Below are 14,538 nucleotides of genomic sequence, written 5' to 3'. Positions count from 1 at the left end.
GTGTGAGAGTGTCGGAGTGCATCCTGGGAGTTGTAGTCCTGTCTAGGAGAGATTACTACATGAATGTCACAGAGCACTCTGGTATCTGTAGTCCTTCCTAGAAGGGATTACTGTTTGGGAGTGTCACAGTGCAATCTGGAAGCTGTAGTCCTTCCTTGGAGGGATTACTGCATGAATGTCACAGTGCACTCTGGGAGCTGTAGTCCTTCCTAGTTGGGATTTCTGTGTGGGAGTGTCACAGTGCAATCTGGAAGCTGTAGTCCTTCCTTGGAGGGATTACTGCATGAATGTCACAGTGCACTCTGGGAGCTGTAGTCCTTCCTAGTTGGGATTTCTGTGTGGGAGTGTCACAGTGCACTCTGGAAGCTGTAGTCCTTAGCAAGTATTACTGTGTATCACAGTGCACTGGGAGCTGTAGTCCTCATTGAGTGGGAGTGCCACAGTGCACTCTGGGAGCTGAAGTCCTTGGAGGAATTACTGTGTGGGAGTGTCACATTGCACTTTGGGAGCTATATTCCTTCCTAGGAAGGATTACTGTGTGAGAGTGTCAGAGTGCATTCTGTGAGTTGTAGTCCATCCTAGAAGGGATTCCTGTGTGACAGATCACAGTGCACGCTGGGAGCTGCAGTCTTTCCTAGGAGGGATTACTGTGTGAGAGGGTCAAAGTGCACTCTGGGAGCTGTAGTGCTTCCTAGGAGGGAATACTGTGGAGGAGTGTTACAGTGCACTCTGGGAGCTGTAGTCCTTCCTAGTTGGGATTACTGTGTGGGAGTGTCACAGTGCACTCTGGAAGCTGTAGTCCTTAGCAAGGATTACTGTGTAACACAGTGCACTCTGGGAGCTGTAGTCCTTCCTTGGAGGCATTACTGTGTGGGAATGCCACTGTGCACTCTGGGAGCTGTAGTCCTTCCTAGGAGGGGTTACTGTGTGAGAATGTCACACTGCACTCTGGGAGCTGTAGTCCAGGAGGGATTACTGTGAAGAGTGTAAGTGCATCTGGGAGCTGTAGTGCTTCCTAGGAAGGAGTGCATTCTGGGAGTTATAGTCCTTTCTAGGAGAGATTACTACATGAATGTCACAGGGCACTCTGGGAGCTGTAGTCCTTCCTAGTTGGGATTACTGTGTGGGAGTGTCACAGTGCACTCTGGAAGCTGTAGTCCTTAGCAAGTATTACTGTGTATCACAGTGCACTGAGAGCTGTAGTCCTCATTGAGTGGGACTGCCACAGTGCACTCTGGGAGCTGTAGTCCTTCCTTGGAGGAATTACTGTGTGGGAATGCCACTGTGCACTCTGGGAGCTGTAGTCCTTCCTAGGAAGGGTTACTGTGTGAGAATGTCACACTGCACTCTGGGAGCTGTAGTCCTTGGAGGGATTACTGTGAGGTTGTATCACAGTGCACTCTGGGAGCTGTAGTCCTTGGAGGGATTACTGTGAGGTTGTATCACAGTGCACTCTGGAAGCTGTAGTCCTTAGCAAGTATTACTGTGTATCACAGTGCACTGGGAGCTGTAGTCCTCATTGAGTGGGAGTGTCATAAACACATCGAACCCCCCCCCCCACAGAACCATACCACTCAATCCAACTAGGATACATCAATGCAAGATCAGCAGTAAGCAACTCAGTAGACATACAAGACTGGATCACTACAGATAACCTAGACCTTCTATTTATCACAAAAACCTGGTTCCATAGCCCCAAAGACCCCGCCATCCTAGAAAAATGCCCACCAGAATACAAAATCATCCACTGGACAAGAAATGGAAACAGAGGAGGCGAAATAGCCATAATTTACAAACCCGAATTCACCATCACAATTACGGGTGAATCCACCTCACCACAACTTGAAATTGCATCGACAAGGATTAATCACCCAAACCTAATAGGACACCTGAACACAATCCTATTCTACAGACCACCAGGAAAATGGCAAGACTCCCAAACGCAACTTATGGACTTCATCTCTGGGATCTGCAAGCACCCAACATGCAACCAACACACGAAAAAGGACACACACTAGATATCATAACAAGCAAATTCGAACCGGACTCAACAATCATACTCACCGACACAAGATGGACACCTACATTATGGTCAGACCACTATAAAGCAAATGTCTCTCTTTGCTGGCGAAAAACACACATAAACACAATCAATAAACATGAACGAACAACATACACAACGAGAAGAAAAATAGACCCCACAACATTCTGGCAACAGATCTACCAGAACGAATGGTCAACAAATGCTGACACCATCCAATTCCTCCAAGAATGGGACGATGTGTGCACAACAACACTAGACAAAATCGCCCCAATCCAAACCAGAACATCGCACAGGAAAAAATCAAATCCATGGTTCACCAAAGAGCTGAAAAAACTTAAAACACAAGTCAGAAAACTAGAACGCGTATGGAACAAAAAGAGAGACGAACAAACACTAAACGCCTGGAAATTGCTTCGGAGAAAATACAAATATACCATAAAACAGACTAAAGACTACATTACAAAACAATAATAGGACCAAACTACAAAGACACACATAAACTCTTCAACCTTGTGAACAAACTGTTAGACACACCAGTTACAAACAACGGCAAAGACATACCAGATGTTGACAACCTTGCGAAATACTTCAAGGAGAAAATTATACAACTACGACTTAAAATACCCGCCAGCCCTATTGAATACGCCACACTTCTAGATTGTCTAGATCCAGAAGAAGGAACATACCCAGCAGACAGAACCTGGACCGAATTCGAACTACTATCAGAAGACCTCATCTCTGAAACACTTAAAAGATTTGCCAAATCCCACTGCAAACTAGACATTTGCCCAAATAACCTCATGAAATCTGCTCCTCAACAATTCATAATAGACCTAACGAGCCACGTAAACTTCATGCTACAAAACGGACTTTTCCCAAAAGAAAAAGGAAAAATCTTACTCACCCCAATTCCTAAAGACACAAAGAAAAGCACGAGCGAAATAACCAATTACAGACCAGTAGCATCCATACCACTAATAACCAAAATAACTGAAGGAATGGTAACAAAACAACTCACAAACTACCTAAACAAACACTCAATACTACATGATGCCCAATCAGGATTCCGATCAAATCATAGCACAGAAACGGTCTTAGTCACCCTTATGACTAAATTTAAACAAACAATAGCAACCGGAAACAATATACTCCTCCTACAATTTGACATGTCAAGTGCCTTCGATATGGTCGACCATGGAATCCTACTACACATACTTGAATATTTTGACATTGGAGGAAATGTCCTGAACTGGTTCAAGGGGTTCCTAACACAGCGTTCGTATCAAGTTACATCAAATTCAACCACATCTAATGCATGGACACCTGAATGTGGAGTACCACAAGGATCACCCCTCTCACCAACCATTTTCAACCTAATGATGATCCCTTTGGCAAAACTCCTATCAAACCATAACCTCAACCCATATATATACGCCGATGATGTAACAATATACATCCCTTTCAAACAGGACATCAAAGAAATTTATAACAAAATCAATCAAAGTCTACACATCATGAACACATGGGCAGATGCATTTCGTCTGAAATTAAATGCAGAAAAAACTCAATGCCTGATACTCACCTCCCAATACAACACGAACGAATTCACCGCCATAAACACACCAAAATTAAACCTTCCAATCTCAGAAACGCTAAAAATCATTGGAGTCACTATCGACTGCCACTTAACACTCGAAACTCATGCAAACAATACAACCAAAAAGATGTTCTACTGCATGTGGAAACTGAAAAGAATAAGACCATTCTTCCCAAGATCCGTCTTTCGCTGCCTAGTGCAATCCCTCGTATTAAGCCATCTGGATTACTGCAACTCACTATACGCAGGTTGCAAAGAACAAATACTGAGGAAACTTCAAACAGCCCAGAATACAGCAGCCAGACTCATCTTCGGAAAACCAAAATATGAAAGTGCAAAACCCTTACGAGAGAAGCTACACTGGCTTCCACTCAAAGAACGCATCGCGTTCAAGGTATGCACCCTAGTTCACAAAATCATCCATGGCGATGCTCCAGTCTACATGTCAAACCTGATAGACTTACCACCCAGAAATGCCAAAAAAACATCTCGCACATTCCTTAATCTTCATTTCCCCAACTGCAAAGGCTTAAAATACAAACTAATGCACGCATCAACCTTTTCCTGTATGAGCACACAATTCTGGAACGCGCTGCCGCACAACCTAAAAACGATCTATGAACTAGCCAGCTTCCGCAAACTATTGAAGACCCATCTCTTCAACAAGAGATCAAGACATGTGAAATTCCCCACATGCATCTAGAACTGTTTTATAATGTTTATCTTGTTATATCGCTACTATGCTTTATCATTAGCACGTAACCCAAAATCTTTCTGTAAAACCAAATGTCCATACCGTCCTACCTCCACTATTCATGATGTATTGTAAGCCACATTGAGCCTGCAAAGAGGTGGGAAAATGTGGGATACAAATGCAACAAATAAATAACATAAATAAATATACTTATGATGCAGGAATTACCAGTATTGTTAGCAGAATCTGTGGTACTTCAGGAGTCAAACACCACACACCAGAATGAGAGAGAAATCTTCTTTATTTGCCAGCAACCAAAGTAGGACATCAGCGCTAGCTCTCTCCTTCTCTTGGCTCTCTGTGTCTTGTCTCTCTTTCTCTTGTCTCTCTGTGTCTTGGCTCTTCTTCTCTTGTCTCTCTGTGTCTTAGCTCTCTGTGTCTTGGCTCTCCTTCTCTTGTCTCTCTGTGTCTTGGCTCTCCTTCTCTTGTCTCTCTGTGTCTTGGCTCTCTGTGTCTTGGCTCTCTGTGTCTTGTCTCTCTGTGTCTTGGCTCTCTGTGTCTTAGCTCTCTGTGTCTTGGCTCTCCTTCTCTTGTCTCTCTGTGTCTTGGCTCTCCTTCTCTTGTCTCTCTGTGTCTTAGCTCTCTGTGTCTTGGCTCTCCTTCTCTTGTCTCTCTGTGTCTTGGCTCTCCTTCTCTTGTCTCTCTGTGTCTTGGCTCTCTGTGTCTTAGCTCTCTGTGTCTTGGCTCTCCTTCTCTTGTCTCTCTGTGTCTTGGCTCTCCTTCTCTTGTCTCTCTGTGTCTTGGCTCTCTGTGTCTTGGCTCTCCTTCTCTTGTCTCTCTGTGTCTTGGCTCTCTGTGTCTTAGCTCTCTGTGTCTTGGCTCTCCTTCTCTTGTCTCTCTGTGTCTTGGCTCTCCTTCTCTTGTCTCTCTGTGTCTTGGCTCTCTGTGTCTTGGCTCTCTGTGTCTTGGCTCTCCTTCTCTTGTCTCTCTGTGTCTTGGCTCTCTGTGTCTTAGCTCTCTGTGTCTTGGCTCTCCTTCTCTTGTCTCTCTGTGTCTTGGCTCTCCTTCTCTTGTCTCTCTGTGTCTTGGCTCTCGTATCTCTCCCGTAAGCTGCTTCTGTTCTCATTTATACATTGTTCTAAACCCCTCTAGCCCCCACCTTCTCACCAGATGGTAAGGAATAGATTGATTACCCTGTCTTGAACTAATTATCTCTACACATTACTTACAATATCAGTTACACAGGTTTCAAATATTTCCTAAACTGACCTACGACCTGGGGCCTCTCAAACTAGACAATGCGGCACCTATCTCCTGCATTTTATTATTATTAAATTCTCAGATTCTATTATTTTACCAATCCCTGATTCTAATTCACACTTATGGACATCAGTAATTGTAACAGGCACAACATTGCATAGTAATTTACCAATAGCTCAATCCTCTGTTTTATTATTCACATAATCAGATTCCCAGTTAGCTCATGCTCTACCGACTGAGCTAGCCGGGCTCTAACCCCCCCCCCCCCCCCCCCCGGGGCATTCATTAAGGGGCCAGTCCTACACTTAGCTATAATCAATCAAGGAAAAGAGTTGACTTTTCCTGACCTCTTTCACCTTTAGCTTCATACACAGAACTAGCTAGGAATGTGGATAATTGAAACCAGATGACCTCTTAAACTGCAGAAAATATCACTTGAAAAGTCAGACAAAGATGTAAACACTGAATTGAAAAGATATTTTACAGGGAGAAATAGAACTTATTAATTAAAAGAAAGTAAGTGGAGTGGAACGGGTAGACGTGAATCACTTGTTTACTCCTTCCAAAAATACTAGGACTAGGGGGCACGCAATGAAGGTTCTAAGTAGTAAATTTTAAACAAATCAGAGAACATTTTTCTTCACTCAATGTGTAATTAAACTCTGGAATTCGTTGCAAGACAATGTGGTAAAAGCAGTTAGCATAGCGGGGTTTAAAAAAGGTTTGGCTAGTGTCTTAAAAGAAAAGTCTATAAGCCATTATTAAGATGGACTTGGGGAAACTCCACTGCTTATTTCTAGGATAAGCACCATAAAATCTGTTTTAGTCTTGGGATCTTGTCTGGTACTTGTGACCTGAATTGGCCACTGTTGAAAACAGGATGCTGGGCTTGACGTACCTTCTGTCTGTCCCGGTATGGCAGTACTTATGTTCTTCTTGTTGGAATGTAATTGTATTTTACATGCATTGCCTGTCACCTATTATTTCTCTGTGATTACTCTGTGACCTCTGATGTGAATTACTTAGAGAGGTCACACAGCTATGCAACTTCCTGTGGGGGATAGACACAGCACATGCAGCACATGGAGCACATGGAGCTCATGATCTCTCCTAACCTGAGAGGATCTATGGTGGTGTGAGCATCCATTACCATCTAAGCACATGGAAGGAGCTGATAATACAAATGTATAATAATATGTATATATAAGCCTGTCTGATTATAATCTAACTACAAACTGTGAGTAAACAGATGTTTTGTTACTTCAACTTTAAAGTGACTCAGCAGTGAATTATTCAGGGGTGAATGAGAGAGAGATGAAGAAAGAAATTAACATTTCTAAAGCTGAAGCTGTGTGTACTAAAATCTGCTAATTATTTACTACAAATAATCCAACAAAAGGGTTATGGGCCCAGGGCCAGGAATTGAAAAAAGAAGAGAAATATTACCAGGCAGAAAAAAAGGCCACATTTTTCTCTTAAGTTTTAAAGGAAAGATTCAGTCTGTCTCTCTCTCCCCCCACACAGCAGACAGAAGGCTAAGAAAATGGCTGAGGGAAGAAATTCACCATTGTTCTATTCTCTCAAGGTGCCTAGATTAACTGAGTTTAATTATCGGCAGTGGGAACTAAGATTCATATGTCTCCTTCGAGCAAAAAGATTAAATATATGCTTAGACCAAGACAGAACAGCTGAAAATATGGCTGAATGGGACAATGCAAACTATTATGTGAAGTGCATGCTTTTGGAAGCTCTCTCAGAGAAACAAGCCATATTAGTGGAGGGAAAAGATACACCAAAGGACATTTTATATAAACTGAGAACTATGTATGCAACTACATATGCAAAGCAGCAACCAATTTGGTTGGCAGAGTTGAATGAAACCAAATTAAGGGATAAAAGTAAATGTAATGATCACATTATGCATCTTATGTCTTCATTTCAAAAGTTAGAACTTTCTGGAATTCCCATGTGTGATGCATTGAAAAGAGCATTTCTTTTTACCTCACTATCAAAGCAGTTTGATGTTTTTAGGTCTGTAAATGAGGCCATTGAAGGGCAATCTTTTGAACAGGCAACATCAAAACTAAGGCAGGAATGCATAATAAATGATTCTGAGGAGATGTGTTCTCAAAGCAAGTCAGAGAGAAATGAAACAAATTTCTTGGCAAAGAACAGAGGAAGGCGGAGCTATGGGAAAACTCCACCCAAGGGCAAGCTGATTTGCTACTCATGTGGAAAGGAGGGACATGTATCTAAATGGTGTAAGGAAACACAAAACACTCCCTCTAGCTCACCTAAGCCAATGGAACTAAAGAATTTTCAAACCAGGAAATGTATGAAGGACAAAGATAAACACAAGGGCTTTCTAATGGCAGAAAAATCTTTGACTATGGTAAATAATAATTCAAATGAAAGTACTTGGATTTTGGATTCGGGGAGCACATGCCATTTAACCAATTCTAAGGATTTCTTTCAGGAAATGTGTCCAGAGGAAGGTATTCTTAAAACTGCAAACGCAGGGACTGCTAAGATCCAAGCAAAAGGTATTGGATTCTTAAAATGCAAAGTGTCTAATGAAGTTAAAGAAATTCCTGTAAGTGATGTCTTGTATATTCCCCAAGCAGTTTGCAATATGCTTAGTGTATCTACATTAGATAAGAAGGGATTTGTGATTCATTTTGAAAACAGTAAGTGCACAATCTCTAAAAATGATGAAGTGTATGCTGAAGCTTTTATGCATAATGATGTTTATAAACTGAGCATTTCAGGTGAAGCCTCACATATGGCGCAAGTAAGGAAGAATGATGGTAAATGTAGTCTGGAAATCTGGCACCGCCGCCTGGGACATCGTGATTTTAAGGTGATCCAGGATCTTTACAGTAAGCAACTGGCCACCGGCATTCAGATAAGTGCAGATACTGGTAAAATGGAGAAATGCATAGACTGTGTTACTCAAAAAGGTGTGAGACCCTCATTTCCTGCATACACAGGAAATAGGAGTAATAAAGTACTGGACTTAATACACAGTGACTTATGTGGACCGTTTAATATCCCATCATTGGGAAATAACAGATTTGTGCTAATATTCTTGGATGATTTTTCTAGATATTGTGTGGCCTATTTGCTGAAAAAAAAAAGTCAAGTCACAGACATGCTGAAGAAATACGTAGCCATGGTGAGCAATAAATTTGAAAGAAAACCAAAGGTTCTTCAGACCGACAATGGTGGTGAGTTCACTTCGCAAAGCATGCGCACATTTCTAGAACAAGAAGGCATTCAACATATCACAACAGTAGCTTATACACCAGAACAAAATTCTGTTGCAGAGAGAAAATTTAGGTCACTTGTGGAAATGACCAGATGTATGCTGTCAGATAGCAATCTCCCTAAAAGACTATGGGGGGAAGCCATTCTCACAGCAGTGTACCTACAAAACAGAATGCCAACTAAAGGCGCTGAGCGCACACCACATGAGACATGGCATGGTAGGAAGCCAAACCTGTCACACATAAGAACATTTGGAAGTACAGCATATGCTCATATACCAAAGCAAAGAAGGCATAAGCTGGATTCCACAACAGAAAGGGGCATTTTAGTTGGCTATGCTCCAGGACACAAAGGATATAGAATTTTGAATCTGAAAACTGGCATTGTTGGCATAAGACATGTTACATATTTTGATGAAAACAAAAGGGTTGATAAAGGCTGGATTATCCCAGATGAGCCTTATCATCCAGAATATGAAACTAGAACCATAATAGACATGCCAGTGTATATAAATGCCATACCAAGGCATATGTCTGAAAGCAACTCATCTGTATCTAACGAGGAACAGGCAGAGGAAGCAGACACAGAAAGGATCATTGAAGAAGACAGTACAGTTGGAGAAGGGGAATCAATTGGAGAAGAACTCTCAGATTTAGAGGATGCGGAAAGGTCAGACCAACCTGTAGTCAGACGCTCATCCAGGGAAAACAAAGGTGTTCCACCCCCAAGACTGTCTTACTTAACAAAGTCAGCAGAAGCTCAAGAGCCCTTAACATGGGATGAGATTGAGAAAATGCCAGCAGAAGAAGCTGCTGAATGGCATAAAGCTGCACAAGAAGAAATTGATGCATTGGATAAAAATAATACTTGGATTCTTACAAAATTACCTCCTGGCAAGAAAGCTATAGGATGCAAATGGGTATTCAAGTTAAAAAGGAATGCACAAGGAAAAGTGGAAAGGTATAAAGCCAGATTAGTCGCAAAGGGATATCTTCAAAAATATGGAGAAGATTTTGATGAAGTGTTTGCACCTGTAGTGAAACACACGACAATCAGAACACTTCTGAGCATTGCAGTCTCAAAAGGCATGCAAGTCAAACACATTGATGTGAAAACAGCATTTCTTCACGGAGATATAACTGAAGACTTGTACATGGAACAACCAACAGGTTTCATAAATACAAAACAAAGACAGCTAGTGTGTAAATTAAACAAAGGTCTTTATGGATTAAAGCAAAGTGCAAAATGTTGGAATGAAAAATTGCATGAAATATTGACAAATTTAGGATTTAAGCAAGGTGAAGCAGATAAATGTTTGTACACTAGGTGCACAAATGGACAATATGCATACATTTTAGCTTTTGTTGATGATCTGCTCATTGCAAGCAAAAGTGAGCAAGAGTACAAGGACATTGTAAAGTGTTTAAACCAGAATGTTGAGATAAAAGAACTTGGTAATGTGTCATACTATCTTGGTATAGAAATTGAGAAACAAAATGATGGTTCTTATCTTCTAAGCCAGAAGCAGAAAATAAATGAGCTTATTGAAAGTTTAGGTATGCAAGATGCCCAAGTTGTAAGCATTCCCATGATCACTGATTTTCTGAAGGATGAAACAGTAAGAGAACCTTTACCAGATAACATCCAATATAGATCAGCCATAGGTAAGCTTTTATATCTAGCTACCACATACAGGGCTGATATAGCAAAAGCAGTAGGAACTTTGAGCAGAAGGGTCAGCTCACCTACCAAATCAGATTGGACTGCAGTTAAAAGGATGGTAAGGTATTTAAAGGGTACCATTGATTGTAAATTAAAGATTTCAGCCAATAGTAATCCAAAACTAATATGTTACTGTGATTCAGATTGGGCAGGGGATCATTCTGACTATAAATCCACAAGTGGATATGTGTTTATGTATGGAAATGTACAAATTTCATGGGCCAGTCATAAACAAAGTATTGTGAGTCTGTCTTCTACAGAAGCTGAATACGTGGCCGTATCGGAAGCGTGCAGAGAACTGATGTGGATTGAAAAACTTTTGCTGGATTTTGGAATAGCTGAACAGAGACCAATCCAGATAATGGAAGATAATCAGAGCTGCATCCGACTGTCACAGAATGACAAGGTTCAGTCACGTACCAAGCACATCGCAACGAAATACCACAACGTGCGAGAGTTGGCGAAAGAAGGGGTCATCATGAAACGGGTCCGAAAATCAGAAAACAAAAGACAAATTTGGTTCCAAAGGCAGGACAGCTTTTATTGCTAGCAATTGAACAGTACTGAGTAATCTCAGGATACTGCTCCCTGAGCGTCACCTGACACTCGTTCTTATACACTCTTATCAGTAGTCATGCGCAGTTACAGACAGAGGATCTTACACAGAACCCAGGAAACGAAACTTATCTTTGGCTTTGCACACAACCCTCTATTTCCAACACTGGTCTCTAGTCTATCCACAGTTATTTGGCATTGCATATACCATATAAGGCAATATACTGATAAGCAGCACAAGTTCCAGCTGGTTTCTGCAAAATCTAACTTCTAGTATAAACTGCAGCAAAACAGTAACTTATTTCAGTGTTCCAGCCCATTTACACAATACAGCCTCTATGCAGGGATCACGAGACTGCGCTGGCAGAGCCAGCTGCCCTAAATTGCTGACTACTACAATTTGTTATCTAGCTGCTGGTTAACAAATACATACTACTAGTAAAAGTCTAAACTGCACAGGTTTTGGTCTTAGTCTAGGCTCATTATATGTAAGGCACAAAAGGTCCAGTGCATTAATAAAGTTCAATCAGTCTACACTATTGTCACACCAGTGAGATGACAGCTGACATCATGACCAAACCGTTACCCAGAGAACATTTTGTGAATCTGCGTATAAAGCTTGGACTTTGTATGAATAAATAATTGCATGACAGTTATGCATGAGAAGGGGTTTGTTGGAATGTAATTGTATTTTACATGCATTGCCTGTCACCTATTATTTCTCTGTGATTACTCTGTGACCTCTGATGTGAATTACTTAGAGAGGTCACACAGCTATGCAACTTCCTGTGGGGGATAGACACAGCACATGCAGCACATGGAGCACATGGAGCTCATGATCTCTCCTAACCTGAGAGGATCTATGGTGGTGTGAGCATCCATTACCATCTAAGCACATGGAAGGAGCTGATAATACAAATGTATAATAATATGTATATATAAGCCTGTCTGATTATAATCTAACTACAAACTGTGAGTAAACAGATGTTTTGTTACTTCAACTTTAAAGTGACTCAGCAGTGAATTATTCAGGGGTGAATGAGAGAGAGATGAAGAAAGAAATTAACATTTCTAAAGCTGAAGCTGTGTGTACTAAAATCTGCTAATTATTTACTACAAATAATCCAACACTTCTAAGAGGGAGAGAGGAAGGAAAATGTAAAGAGATGTCAGGAAGTTGAAAGTGAGACTCTGGTAAAGCAGAAGGAGCAGCTGCTGTGTATGTGAGGGGAGGAGAATCAGGAAGAAGAGTCTGAGGGGCTACAGCAGGGAATGGATTGAGCAGTGCCAGGCTCATTTCTTCTTGTGTGTGTGTGGCATTGCCTGGCACTGCATCCCCTGCTGCCCACCTCCTGCCAGTCTCCTACCTGCTCCATCCTCCTGCCCTTGTCCAGCTCCAGTCCAGGCTCCTCTGTGAATGTCTCCTGGTTTCTCTGGATGCCAGTGATGAGCTTCTTTACCACTTGCTTCTGAAACAGGAAGTCTGTGCATGAAGCAAAGGAAGAGAGACTGAGACTGAGACTGAGACCTCCCTCCAGACCTGTGCAGGGTTTGCAATATGAGACTGGGGCTGGGCTAATGTTGTGTTATTTCATGATTCATTTACAGAGGCAGCCAGTAAGATCCTGGCATAGAAATAGAAGAGGCCATTGAACTGAGCTGCACATTTTCACCTCTGAGTGGCCCAGTGTCCCCATAATTTAAAAAAAGAAGAAAACGTCAGTTTGAGTAGGACAGAGTGAGTGTGTCACACTGCACTTTGGGAGCTATATTCCTTCCTAGGAAGGATTACTGTGTGAGAGTGTCAGAGTGCATTCTGGGAGTTGTAGTCCTTTCTAGGAGAGATTACTGCATGAATGTCACAGTGCACTCTGGGAGCTGTAGTCCTTCCTAGTTGGGATTACTGTGTGGGAGTGTCACAGTGCACTCTGGAAGCTGTAGTCCTTAGCAAGTATTACTGTGTATCACAGTGCACTGGGAGCTGTAGTCCTCATTGAGTGGGAGTGCCACAGTGCACTCTGGGAGCTGAAGTCCTTGGAGGAATTACTGTGTGGGAGTGTCACACTGCACTTTGGGAGCTATATTCCTTCCTAGGAAGGATTACTGTGTGAGAGTGTCAGAGTGCATTCTGGGAGTTGTAGTCCTGTCTAGGAGAGATTACTACATGAATGTCACAGAGCACTCTGGTATCTGTAGTCCTTCCTAGAAGGGATTACTGTTTGGGAGTGTCACTGTGCACTCTGGGAGCTGTAGTCCTTCCTTGGAGGGATTACTGCATGAATGTCACAGTGCACTCTGGGAGCTGTAGTCCTTCCTAGTTGGGATTACTGTGTAGGAGTGTCACATTGCACTCTGGGAGCTGTAGTCCTTCCTTGGAGGAATTACTGTGTGGGAGTGCCACAGTGCACTCTGGGAGCTGTAGTCCTTCCTAGTTGGGATTACTGTGTGGGAGTGTCAGAGTGCATCCTGGGAGTTGTAGTCCTGTCTAGGAGGGATTACTGTTTGGGAGTGTCACTATGCACTCTGGGAGCTGTAGTCCTTCCTAGGAGGGATTACTGTGTGAGAGTGTCAAGAGTACATTCTGTGAGTTGTAGTCCTTCCTAGAAGGGATTACTGTTTGGGAGTGTCACAGTGCAATCTGGAAGCTGTAGTCCTTCCTTGGAGGGATTACTGCATGAATGTCACAGTGCACTCTGGGAGCTGTAGTCCTTCCTAGTTGGGATTACTGTGTGGGAGTGTCACAGTGCAATCTGGAAGCTGTAGTCCATCCTAGAAGCGATTACTCTGTGACAGATCACAGTGCACTCTGGGAGCTGTAGTCCATCCTAGAAGCGATTACTCTGTGACAGATCACAGTGCACTCTGGTAGCTGTAGTCCTTGGAGGGATTACTGTGAGGTTGTATCACAGTGCACTCTGGGACCTGTAGTCCTTAGCAAGGATTACTGTATATCACAGTGCACTCTGGGAGCTGTAGTCCTTCCTAGTTGGGATTACTGTGTGGGAGTGTCACAGTGCACTCTGGGAGCAGTAGTCCTTCCTAGGAGGGATTACTGTGTGGGAGTGTCACAGTGCACTCTGGAAGCTGTAATCCTTAGCAAGTATTACTGTGTATCACAGTGCACTGGGAGCTGTAGCCCTCATTGAGTGGGAGTGCCACAGTGCACTCTGGGAGCTGTAGTCCTTAGCAAGTATTACTGTGTATCACAGTGCACTGGGAGCTGTAGCCCTCATTGAGTGGGAGTGCCACAGTGCACTCTGGGAGCTGTAGTCCTTAGCAAGTATTACTGTGTATCACAGTGCACTGGGAGCTGTAGTCCTCATTGAGCGGGAGTGTCATAGTGCATTCTGGGAGCTGTAGTCCTTCCTTGGAGGGATTACTGTGAGGTTGTGTCAGTGC

General features: G+C 42.5%; 1 long non-coding RNA gene across 1 annotated transcript in view; it reads right to left on the bottom strand.

The window, feature by feature from the left end:
* Positions 1 to 12,537, bottom strand: part of LOC115460010 — a 32,351-nt gene extending 19,814 nt beyond the window's left edge. The window contains exon 1 of the long non-coding RNA XR_003940355.1: positions 12,507 to 12,537. This is a non-coding gene — a long non-coding RNA (uncharacterized LOC115460010). The remainder of the gene's footprint in view (positions 1 to 12,506) is intronic.
* Positions 12,538 to 14,538: the final 2,001 nt, after the last annotated feature.

Source organism: Microcaecilia unicolor, chromosome 1 (assembly GCF_901765095.1).
Source record: "Microcaecilia unicolor chromosome 1, aMicUni1.1, whole genome shotgun sequence".
In the NCBI taxonomy this organism is placed as follows: Eukaryota; Metazoa; Chordata; class Amphibia; order Gymnophiona; family Siphonopidae; genus Microcaecilia; species Microcaecilia unicolor.
Note: the sequence above shows the minus strand (reverse complement) of the source record. Positions and strands in the feature narration are given on the sequence as shown.